The following is a 13,538-nucleotide window of genomic DNA, read 5'->3' as shown; positions in this document are numbered from 1 at the left end:
TTGATTTGACTCATTCATCATTAATTTGTATGATTCTATGAATAGACATATGAATAGTGTCATATATAATTTTTATGATTCTTGATTTTAATGCTTAAATCCTTTTCAGAAACACCAAAGAATTAGGATTCTCTTAAGGGAGTGAAAGGTTAGAATGCCAAGGGATTGGTTTTTAACTAATTTAGGGGAATTGATGGGCAATATAAAAAGGACGATTAATTAAGGTTTTAATTCAAAACATAAATAAGAGATTGGGGGAAATTGAATCCCTAACTACGTTTCTTGATTGTCAAGTGACTCATATTTTGCGTTCTTGTTTTGTTATTTAATTTAGTTTTCATTAAATTCTCTTGATCAATTGTCCAACTAAAGCGTAAATAGTGAATTAGTGTTTGAAATCTAATCCTTGTGAGAACTATCTCTTACTCCTAGTTATTACTTTTACTACCGGTACACTTGCTGAAGTCGCAACATTGACACTAATGGCGCAATTATCCCTCGCTTATGTTTTTGTAATCACCACACTAATGGAGCATCAGCTCTCCATTCATGGAGGTATTCCTATATATACATTATGCTTGTATTAGAAAATGGTTGCTGAATGAGAATTAGAAGTGTCTACCATAATTCTCTTTGTCTTCGCTCGTCTTTCTCTCTTGATCTTCTCTATCCTTTCTCGCACTTTGTCTTGTATCACATCTTTCCATTATCTCTCCCTCATTATTTCATAACAATTATCTTATTTTAGCAAAAAAGAAAGAAAAAAAGGGAACATTTTATAAGTTTTTCAGCCAAGAAATTTTTTATGCGGGGGGTTAAATAAAAGAAATAAGTATCTATTTTTTAATTTGTTGTTTGTATTTGTCTTAGCTAAATTTCCATAATATATCTAAAAATGATTTCCAAATTATTTCTTATCATCACTATAACACAAATTCATGACTTTATTTATTCCCCGCCTACCTCAATTTATTTAGGTAGAGAACAGGTAATAAATTATTTCTTATAATTTTTAAATGCTTTTAGCTTATGTGCTTAATGTCTTGAGGTTCTTGATTCGACTTTCACCAAAAATTTCCTATGATTTTTTTCCTCTTGAGATCCCATTTCCTTACGGGTTAATCTATTGAGAGCTTTAGCATAGAAACACTCAAGTTTTTCATTGGTCGGTGACTTTAAAATAACATAGATTTGAATCTTCAAAATAAGTGGAGCAAAATCAAAATCTAAAAAGTAGTTAAGTAGAATTAGAGCATTCCAAAGTTCGAATATTTTGCGGCAAAATCCTTTCTTTATTCCCTTGCCAAGTCTCGTTGATTTTCTCATCATTTGAAATGGTACTTTCGTATTCCCCTCATGATGACATTATTAATTAACCTTAATTTGCCAAATAATCACATGCATGATTGAAAATCCTAATAAATTATCTTATGTTAAGTTGACAAAGTTCCATAGAAGGTCATAGTTGTAATACCCCGCGGACACCCGGTGTATTAACTCAATTATGGTATTAAGCGCAGCCAGAATCATTCCTTAAATAATTAATTAGGGCTAAGATAACCTCTTTGTATGTAAGATTGTGAAATAAAAGCTAGATATATTGAAAAATATGGATAAACTTTTTCTTTTAATTAATAAGTTCATTTCTTAATACACCTAAACCATTGGTTATAATGATTATCTTAAGTAGAAAGGTCCTACACAAGCCTATAATCCCAGAACAAGTGGCCTACATAAGCCTAAAGGGGTAAAAGATAGAAAAATAGCAATCAAGCCAGCACCTTAAAATGGCACTTTAACGCGCAAAACAGGTCCAATATTCCCCGGTATAGCACATCAAAGAGTGTTAGCGCATTATAGTGCTTTCTGAGTGCATTAAAATGTGCTTAACCCGAGAGCTAGCATGCTTTCAGCGCGTTAAAAGCACTGGAATTGAATCATCAGGGTTCTTTCAACCCTAGTGTGTTAAAATGCACTAAATCAGAAATCTAAGGTTCCTATTTGGTGCCTTAGCCCCTAGTTTAGAGCATTTGCACTACCCTTACAACCTAATTGACCATACCATCAAATACAACAAAATAAACTACATCACTTTACACACTTATTCCCAAAGTGTTAATCAATTTGGCTTTAAGCAATCTCATATACATCAAATACCTTTTCATACTTGTATTTCAATACAATTCAACATTTTTATATATACAAAACACATATACTTGATTTCAAGTACATCACATCCCAAACTAAGTCATCCATGCATTACATTTATTAATACTAGCTTGTATTAGAAGTCATCAAAATATCTACAAGCCTTTCTCCCAAAAGAATGGTTTTGTAATTAACTATACACAAAAGATATACAAGTAAATCCCCCCCCCCCCCAAAAAAAAGACATATCATCATCAAAATATGCAATTAGCCTTAATGGGTAGAAGTGCTCCCTTCCCAAAGATGGGCCAGTCATTCCTCCTTGAAAACCTGAAACATGTCCCTAAAGGGGGTGAGAGATGAATCTCAGTAAACTAATAGCCCTTGAAGATCACTCCGTATAATAACCCTAAATGGTAAAATGCCTAATTGTGTTGGATTAATTATTTAATTATGCATAATCAGATTAATTAAGTGAAAGTCTTAATATAAAGGTTAGATTAAATATTTATCAAACACATTGTAGATAAAATAAGTGGTATGATTAGTTCAATCAATATGGGAGTATTTATTTGAAAAGCCCACTTATGAAGTGGTTAAGCGGGTATAAGTGAGAAAATATGAATTTTTCCATAATTAACATACGAGAAATTAGATTAAAAATCTAGTTCTTGCATCAAGTTGTTCCTGGAGTGGAAACAATATTCAGCAGGTTGTTCCCGGAATAGAAACGACGTTTAGCAAGTTGTTCTCGGAGTATGAACGACGTTCAGTAAGTTGTTTTCATAGTGGGAACGATATTCGGTACGTCATTCCCACTTTCAGAGGGTTGTTTTTATAGGGGGAACGATGTTTATAAGTTGGGAATACCATAAAGTCACATTTGGAAGAAAAATGTAAATAGTGAAATTTTCGGGTAAGAAAATGTAATTTTGTGAAAGTTATCGGAAATCCAAAAATAATGTTGGGAGTAATTATTAAATTACTTTGGTGAATACTAAAATTATGATTTAATGATTAGATTATGAATTAAAATAGGATTTATGATGAATTAAAATCATAATTAACATAGCTTTTTTTTGGTTAACACAATAACGCATTGCCTCCTTTTTATCTCTCACAATAACGCATTGCCTCCTTTTTATCTCTCTATATGTACTTTCTTTCAATAAATTTCTTCCAGATTTGAAATGGACGGTTGATTTTTTTGGGGCCTTATAAACTCAATAAGCGCTTTTCAAAACCACTTGTAACTTCCTGAAGTCCAATGAGGTACCTACCCTATATACCTGTCATTCAAGAGGTTATAACATAAACCATTATAACCACGCATCGCAAAGTGGTTGTTAATGCATCATGCTGTCGAACAAACATTTTACTAAATGTAATATTTACTGTTCCACCAGTTTGTTTGTTTTTTTCTGGATCGGCCGTCACGCATGTCTAATTTATTGTGTCGGTCACGTTGGCTCTTTACAGGTGTTATACCTTACAAGTTATTGAAATCTAGCTGAGATTTAGCAAGAAGATCAAGTAATGTGCAAAAGATGCATCTTTAACACTGAGGAGAGGTATCTATAAGTTAGAGCAAATTCGCCAACAATGAAAGAGAGTCATAATAGTTTATGCTCTTTTGGACCTCATTAATTATATGTGAGATAAATATACTCACTTAATACATAAAATACGTGTGCAAGGGGAATAAGATCAATTAAAGTGATGTAACATTTGTCTGATTCTCAGTGTTTACTCGAGATAGATCTAAACCCATCCATGCACATTACTTCTTCTTTGGCTTTCGGGATCGTTTTTATAGAGGTTTTTTTAATTATTTTTTTTTAAAAATTTTTATCTTTTCTTTTTGTACGGACAATTTAGTAATTTTTGTTCTTTGACTTTTCATTGTCTATTTAATAGTAGGCGCATGATATACTTATCATCAAAAAAGTTTACCACTCTTACAATCAATTTAATCACCGTTGATTTTTGTCAATCTAACGGTTATATTCTATTGGAAATTAATAATTAATTAATAAATATGACAGAATAAATGTTATTAATTTCCAATAAATTATAACCGTTAGATTGACGAAAATTAACGGTGATTAAATTGGTTATAAGAGTGATAAATTTTTTTGGTGGTAAGTGAATCCTTTTCCTTAATGGTATTATAAACCCTATTTTATTTGATTATTTTTTATTAAATAAAAATATTGTTAAAAGCTGTTGCTTCTCTGAATCTAATTCTTTATGTTTAGCCAATTCGCACTACCTCTAGGCTGCAGATTCCTTCAAGTACTTGTTCAAAAAATGCTCATGATTGGCAAATGAGAATCGACTCAATTTATAGTATAGAATAATCTCGACAAAAAGATCTCATTTTCAATTTGTAATGGTTTGATGTAAGTTATATGTAAGAATTATTATAAAATCGCTAAAATTAACTTGCCAGATACGTCATCACATTGGAATATATCAACCTTCCTTCGTGTTATGGACCAGAGGAAGGCTCATGGTCGCGGAAAGCTCGAATAGCGCAAGCCTACAGGTAAGCAATATAAATAGGAGCTAAAGATAACAGGTATGGTGGATTTCTTTGACCCTATTTTATGCAATCACGACAGTGCACACACACACCCCTCAGGCTAAGGCCGTCATATAGTGTGTTGTGATTCTCTATCCCCAAGGTACCTAGTTCATAGGTATCTAGAGAGAAGCACTTAAATCCTAGATCAATCATCCAATCTCAGTTGGACACATCTGCCTCAGGCAGAACACTTCCTAAATTTCTTTTACAAAAAAATTAAAAAAAAAAGTTCATGATTGCACTTCCACTTAAATTCAAGTAGGTTTCGCAGTAATATGATAAACAGTATGTAATATATATCCTAATTGTGTCGGACATAATTCAATTTTTTAAAACTAGAATGAAAGTGAGAAAGGTGTTAATTAAGATCAAAAGTTTGTCCACCAAAAAAAAATAAAAATCAAAAGTTTTATTGTACCCAAATATTTACCATTGATTACTAATTAATAACTAATAAGACATTTATAACTTTTTTAAATGACTAATAAATAATGGCAGTTTTTTTTGGGCAATTTCAATTTATAAATTACATGCATCGAAATTGAATCCCTAAGTAGGTGATGGGTCTTTCAACTCGAACACCAATCCATGTGGATGAGGGGACCACAGGGGGAGACCAGTTATCCACTTGAACTAAAGTTTTGTTCGTCCTCAAGACATCAACAATTATTGTTGCTGGTTGTGATTTTACTTGTTGTAAACAGGAATCTAGATTTCTCTATCAACAATGCGTGTCGTTCTTAAAGCCGATAGGTCCCCGGACCCCCATAGAGTTTGTCCCCCACTAAGTCAATCCAAAACCAGAGCACTGACATAGACCCACCCACACTCAATAATTCAACCAGGTTTGCTAGTATTTCCGCGAAGACGAAAGTCAATACAATTCCCCGCATTCTAGGGGAATTTGTTCTTTTAGATCTCATGTGCTCCTTTCATTTAAGAAGTGGTGTTGGGATAAAAAAATTATTTTTTAATTTTTTTTTTCTCTCTTTCTTATTAATTAAGTGATTTTGATTGGTTCGAAGTATTGAATTAATGATGATTCGAGACTATTGAAATTCTTCTCACATTTAAGGTGTGTAACAACCTTTAGGGGCAGTTGGTATAAGAAATTTTTTTGGAATCAAACGAAACTGACATTGGCAAATTTAATTTACTAACGTTTGGTATAGGATTCTGAAAATATTTTTGGGAAAATTAGATTCTCTAGAAAAAAAATTTATGTAGCAAAATGCTATCTAAGAATACTATCAGGATCCCCGTGACGAGGGAAAATTTCACAAGAAAAACTTGACAAAATTAACCCTATGTTAACCCACCGCTCTCCCACTCTCTTCCTCGTTCTTGCTTCCATTCAGGAAGTGATACTTGGACAAAAAATTATTTTTTATTTTTCCTTTCTCCTCATTAGTTGTATAATTTTGTTGGTCCAGACCACTGAGTTAATGGTGGTTCGGGACCACTGAATTTCTTCTCACATTAATTAGGGTGTTTGCTATAAGAAATCTTTTTGGATTCCCAGGAAACTGATATTAAAATTTTATTTACTAATGTTTGGTATAGGATTTTGAAATTTTTTTTTCAGAAAAATCAAATTCTCAGAAATTTTTTTTTAACTAAAATGTTATCCAAGAATATGATCAGATTCTCGATGGGAAAATTTCACACGAAAAACTTGACAAAATTAACCCTATGCTAACGCACCGCTCTCCCACTCTCTTTTTCTTCGTTCTTGCTTCCATGGAGTTTCATTTCCAAATTAGATTTTGAGTGTGATTGAATCATTTCCCTATGCAACTGTTCGGTTACTTTATGGGGAACACTGCCATCTCTATCCGTAAAACACGTGAAAAGTCTCCTCCAACCATCTTTAGCCAAGCCTACTAAGTAACCGAACAAAACGAAATTTAAGTCACAATGGATGAAAAAAAGTTTTATACAACTCCAGTCTCAATGATTACTACTGAGAGCCATTTTCAGAAAAACAAAGGGCCTCATTAAAACATTTTATTTTCGCGCTCATTCTTCTTATCTAAAGCATATCTTTCATTCTCTTTCTCCCAATCTCACTCATAATAAAAAAGGAAAAAGAAAAAAAGTTTCATTCTTCAAAGGTCTGCGCAGTGCATACACACATGCACATTACTAGGCTTGTTTGTCAATGGAGGAAGAAGAAGACCAACAAAAGCTTCCAGATCTGGTGAAATCACATTTTCGGTGAAATTGTGCTAGGAGATTATATTCCCAACAATATTAATCAACCAAGTATTAGCTTTTAGGTGATGTCACTGGATAGTTTATTTTCCCACCATGATTCATAGAAACAAAAAAATTTCTCCTCTAACAAACGCCCTATTAAGAATATTTATAAGAAAATTCCTTTGTGCTTTTAAGGTTAAGAAAAAACTCATTCTATATCATTTAGTGTATATTATTTCAATTTTATGAAGGAATAGGATTATTTTATAGGCATGTAACTTATACTCTTAATTCTAGTTCTTGATCATATTTATATCTAATGGCTCTAATTTATTAGTTATGTACGCCGTTATACGCAAATAAGTCAATATTAAGATTATGTATAAAATTTCTTATTCTTATACCAGTATTAATTGATTAATCCCCTTATTTAAATTACTGGTACCTTCTACTTTAATAATATTTGTAATATTATAAATGAACTAATGCTCTAATTAGTAGAAAAGAAATAATTTTTTTTGCTCCAGTAGAATTTAAAGATTTTTCTTATCTATGAGCTAGCCTCAACTTCTCCCTTTTCAACTTTGAATGATATTTCTTGATGAACACACATTGTTTGTTGTAGTAAAATCTTCACTCAGCTCGCCAATTCTACCATCCTAGTATAGATCAGCAGTTTAATTTCTTTATAATTTGTATCCCATTATGGTCATGCAAAAGCTATTGTTCTTTGCTTGCATGAATGTTATATTCATGACGGAGTACTAAATTTACCAAACTCTTCTCCAAAAAAAAAAATACCAAGCTAGACCTCTACAATGAAAATTGAAAAATCCCTAACAACTTCTAGTACATTATCGTAACTTGTAGGATCAATGTCACTCAACAAGAGACAACTTGAGAGTTAACAAGGCTCTCTCCTACTACGAATGTACTGCACCAGACCTTGTGTATTTATAGGTAGATCAAAGATTGGGTCAAATGGTGGATCTTCAATTTCTTGAGGATCTACTTATTCTTGATATTGTTCTTCCACATGTGATACTAATATTTCTACTAGTTTCATTTATATATTATCATGTTGAATTTTCAATTATTGTTCCCTTGTTTCACCTAGAGATATATCTTTTTCCCCTTGAACAATCAAGGGAACAATGGATGAAGCTTCTAGAGATTCTGGAAATTCTTGATCTGAGATAAATCTTATCAAGAATAACCTTACTTAAGAGCTTATAATTTCTCATCTAGTTCTCCTTTAAGAAAATCACGTGAGTGCTCACTTAGATTAACTTGTCCTTAAGACTAAATAAGAAATCATCCCTGTTTTTCTTAGGGTAACCAAAAGATATACAATCTTCCGTATAAGATTCCATCTTATTTGACTGTTGCTGTAGGACGTGTGCCATAGCACCCTAAATCCGAATATGGTTTGATCTGGGCCTGCACCCTTTTCATAGTTCTTTAGGTGTCTTTACAACAAACTTTGACAGAACCAAGTTAAGAAGGTACATCTCCTTTTCTTAGGCATCTCCCTAGAACGTTATTGGTAAGGATGAATAACTGAACACGGACTTTGTAAGAACCCACACCGTTAATTAAGGAATTTTAATTAATACATTATGAGAAAATAGAAAATGATTCCATAATTGACCCTAATAATTATTATGAGGCTCTAATAATTATAATAAGTGAGTAAAAATGCTGAAATGCGTTTTTCGGAAGAAAAGTGCAGATACCGGTTCTGCTAGTCGGTATAAAGGTGTACCGAAAAAGTATCCCGGGAAATTAAAGTAAGTGCATGATAATTACTAGAATGATTTATAGGACTTGTAAAACGAGTTTCAAGTCCAAATAATGAGAACTGGTGCCAGAATCTGATACTGGCTATGAAAAGCGCGTACCGAAAAGGTGCTCAGAAAATTATAAGAAAAATATGATAATTCTTGTAAAATTGAGTAGGTTAAGAATCCAGAGTTTGAGATTAAAATTCTAAACATAGCAATTAAAGCTTATACTGTGTGTTAATCTTTGAGTGGGCTATATATACCCTCTTTAAGGGCACAATGCCCTAGAAAAATGAATTGGCTGCGTGAATTTGCGTTGGTGGCTGACCAAAACTGTTCTCCTTGGTCTCCTTCACCTTCTCTTGAGCCAAGTTGGGACCTTTGGCATTGATCCTTCTCTTTTCTTCTTGTAAACACTTGGGAATCATCTTTGTGAGGGTGTGAGGGTGCTTTGCTTGGGGTTTTAGTCACTGTTTCTGATCAGGGGGTGTGCTGAGTTGGGGTGTGGGTTGAGAGCCACCTTCTTCTTGGTTTTCGAAGCTTCATGAAGCTACCTTTGTGAAGAAAGGAACCATCTTGTTCGAGCATTTTCGTGTTCTGTCCTAGTCAGAGGTTGAGGGACTGTTGGTGAGCTCCAAGGGCCTCTTGGTTCTGAGTTTTGAGCCTTGGTATGTTGTACCACCCTTTGATCATGAGTTTTATGCTTAAAAATGGAACCTTGATGCATGTAAAGGTTAAAAGATGATAACTTAACGTTGGGTAATGTCAAACACACCTAGAAATGCATGTTTAAATATTTAAAATCGGTAAAAACCCAACCTTGGAAGGATATCTTCACGAAGTGCAGTTTCTGCATTCTGTCGTGAAATATCCGGATATCTGCCCGTGGAATATCCGGATATGGGGATATGGATATCCGGATATTGATATCCGGATATGCACCCGAGGAATATCCGAATATTCTGGGATTTCGTAGAACAGTAGCTGTGCTGTGTGTACAGTAGGCTATTGGGGGTTTGTGGACCCTAGATTGATGAAGTTGAACTTCTGTAATTAATGAACTAAGTCAGAATCAAGTGATTAAGGGCTTATGGCTTGGACGGGAGCCTTAAGACGTAAAATATAAAGGAAAGGCGTGGTCTTTAAGTTATATGCTTGTGGTGCATTATTATTGATATATTGTTGGTCCATAACAGATTGTGAATCTGCTGTGTTTGGACTTTGAGCTGTGGACTCTTGGCTTTGGGTGTTAGCTTGCAAGGCAGGCTTTCGTGTCCTCGGTTTAGCCATGTTGTGGTTCCACCATGTCCCTTGGGGGTGTGGTTATATGCATGCTGTGTTACATGCTTTGAATATTTGAAATGTTGTTGAGCTTTATGTGTAATGACTTTTAATATGCATGTGTTGTTTCATCTTGACGGTAAGCCTGAGTATGTGGCGTCATACGATATGGTGATCCGGGGTGAACGCAAGTGGCGTCTTGCACTAATTGTGGGTAATAGACGTATACTTATTCCTGCATTTCTCTGGCCAGTAGAATAGAATTGACACACATGACATGATTATCTGCTGCATTGCACTGCTTTAGAAATGATATTGATGAACTGCTTTTAAACTTATATTGCACATGTAAGTGAGCTTGGGGTGGAAGATCCTTGACGACCCCTTGTCTTACTGAGATTTCTTGTTTAAAGATCTCACCCCACGTTTGGGGAATGCTTATTTCAGGTTCAGGTAGTATGGTGACTGATGCCTCTGGCGGCAGGAGGCCAGAGCTTAGCTGATTATGATATTTATATTGTATTGCTGCCATGATTGAATTTGGATGCTCTTTATGTTTTCCGCTATTTATGATTATGTTGTTATTGAGACTGATGCTGGGCTTGTTTCCTTATTTGAGTGAGCAGGAGGATTGTCCATGACACTTTATGTTAGTACTTTTAGATTGGAGTTGTATAATCTGCTAGTTGGTCCGGCCTACTTGTGGTAGTCCCGTGATTTCTAGAGACACACTTTTAGAGGTTCGTGAAGCGAACCGGAGGACCACTGAGGATGTGATGTCCTCGTGGCGAACAGGATGGCGAACATGACGATGATGAGAGTCATGTTGGAGGAGATGAGGGCTGGTCCTGCTGCAGGCCAATTACCACCGCCACCACTGCCGCCGCCTCCACCTAGTGTTCAGGATGAGAGCCTGAGTCACATTGGCAGTGCTGCTTATGTCGCTGAGACGAGGGAGACTCTTGTAGAGCCTGCTGAGGATCGTGATGTGATAGATCGCCGGCTGAATGCTTTCAGGAAGCATAAGCCACCTGTGTTTGAGGGGTCTTTGGATCCTATTGCTGCTGCAAGATGGCTGGAGTCGCTGGACAAGGTATTTCGGGTCATGCAGTGTACAGACCCACAGAAGCTGATGTTCTCGACTTACATGCTGGAGGGCGATGCCCATGAGTGGTGGACGAACACCTCTCGTGCTTATGAGATGCAGGGTCGTGTTTTGACGTGGCCATTCTTTGAGGAGTGTTTCTTGGGCAGATACTTTCCCTATGATGCGCAGGAGAGGAAACAAGGGGAGTTTGATAGATTGGTTCAGGGCTCGATGTCTGTTGACGAGTACTTGGCCAAGTTCAATGAGCTGGTGAAGTTTGCGCACTTCCGGATGGTTCTTCCTACTCCGATGTTTTTGTCTGCTAAGTTCCGTAGAGGACTTAGTGAGGTGATTGCTGAGCATATTGCTGGAGCTGCTTCGAGGGACTTTGGTACACTGGTTCAGCAGTGTAAGGACATTGAGGATGTCTGCGTAGCGAGTAAGGCCAAGAGGGCCAAGGTCGACGAGACCAAGGGGACTGTTAGTTCCACTCCTGTTTCTACTTCTTGGAAGGACAGGAAGTTTGCTGGGAAGGGAAAGGGTAAACAGTTGGCGACTAGGCAGGCGCCTGGTCAGTTCAAGAGGACTGCTTCACAGCAGGGGAGTTTTGCTAGGCCTCCTTCCACTCCGAGATGTGCGGGGTGCGGAAAGGAGCATGCTGGTCGTTGTGCTTCGGGTCAGTTGATTTGCTTCCAGTGTGGCAAGGAGGGCCACTTCTCTAGAGACTGTCTGTCGTCGACGGCGAAAGCTGCAGCTGTTCAGGAATTCCTTTGCAGATGGTTCCGATGGCTTCTACTTCGGCACCTGCAGTGCCACCTTCTGTTGGGCGTGTTTACACCTTGGATAGGCAGCAGTCGGACCGCGCTCCGAACCTTGTTAGAGGTACTTTGTCGATTGGTGGTATTGTTGTTGATGCATTGCTTGACTCCGGGGCTACGCATTCGTTTGTTGCTACCTTGATTGCTTTGGGGCTTGAGTTGCCCATGTCTGTGCTTTCTCCACCGTTGCGGGTGACTACCGCCACCGGAGAAATATGTGATTCTACCATTGTACATCGTGATGTAGCGTTTCAGAGGGATGGCCGTGAGTTCTTGGTGGATCTGATAGGATTGCCGATGGCCAACTTGGAGATTATTCTGGGCATGGATTGGTTGTCTAGAAACTGCGCAAGGATTGATTGTTGTGCAAAGCGCGTGGTGATGTCTCCGTGTGATTCCACAGCTAGTTCCTCGCCATATATTTCATTGCTGCAGGCTAGGAAGGCCTTGATAGCAGGGGCAATTGGTTATGTCATGTTGGGAGGTTTGGTGAGTGGGACACAGGAGGATATCACTGGCATACCTGTGGTGGGGGAGTTCCTCGAGGTGTTTCCTGAGGAGATTCCTGAGTTTTCGCCACAGCGGGATATAGAGTTCTCCATTGATTTGTTGTCTGGTGTGGGACCGATTTCTTTAGGTCCATATCGTATGTCGCCACCGGAGTTGGCTGAGCTGAAGAAGCATATTGAGGATCTTTCAGCGAAAGATTTCATCCGGCCGAGTGTGTCTCCTTGGGGAGCACCGGTCATCTTTGTGAAGAAGAAGGACGGGACAATGAGATTGTGCACCGACTACCGGCAGTTGAACAAGGTGACAATCAAGAACAAGTATCCCATTCCTCGGATCGATGATCTGTTGGATCAGCTCAGGGGCGCTTGTTTGTATTCCAAGATCGATCTCCGGTCCGGATACCATCAGATTCGGGTGAAGCCAGAGGATGTCCCTAAGACCGCGTTTCGTTCGAGATACGGTCACTTTGAGTATTTGGTGATCCTGTTCGGACTCACCAATGCGCCAGCAGTGTTCATAGATTACATGAACAGGATTTTCCAGCCGTATCTGGATCAGTTTGTGATCGTCTTCATTGATGACATTCTGATTTACTCCAAGACTGAGGAGGAGCATGCGGAGCATCTGAGGATTGTTTTGCATGTGCTGAAGGAGAAAAATATTTATGTTAAACCTTCTAAGTGTGAGTTTTGGCTCAAATCAGTCAAGTTTCTGGGGCATGTGATTTCAGCAGATGGAGTTGCAGTGGATCCCAACAAGATTGAGGTCGTGCTGGATTGGGAGAGGCCCAAGACAGTTACGGAGGTGAGGAGCTTCTTAGGTTTGGCTGGTTACTATCGGAGGTTCATCAAGGGTTTCTCCACGATGGTTCTCCCTTTGACTCGCCTTACCCGAAAGGAGACTCCATTTGTGTGGACTCACGAGTGTGAGGCGTGCTTTCAGGAGTTGAAGGAGAGATTGACTTCTTCACCTGTGTTGATCCTTCCTGATCCTGAGGAGCAGTTTGAGCTTTACTGTGATGCTTCTGGAAAGGGGCTGGGCTGTGTGTTGATGCAGTCTGGTAGGGCTGTTGCTTTTGCTTCAAGGCAGTTGAAGCCTCATGAGGAGAATTACCCGACTCATGA

The sequence above is a fragment of the Gastrolobium bilobum genome, unplaced genomic scaffold (genome assembly GCF_033153095.1).
Source record: "Gastrolobium bilobum isolate Gb01-03AN ecotype WA unplaced genomic scaffold, APGP_CSIRO_Gbil_v1 utg4866, whole genome shotgun sequence".
NCBI lineage: Eukaryota > Viridiplantae > Streptophyta > Magnoliopsida > Fabales > Fabaceae > Gastrolobium > Gastrolobium bilobum.
Note: the sequence above shows the minus strand (reverse complement) of the source record.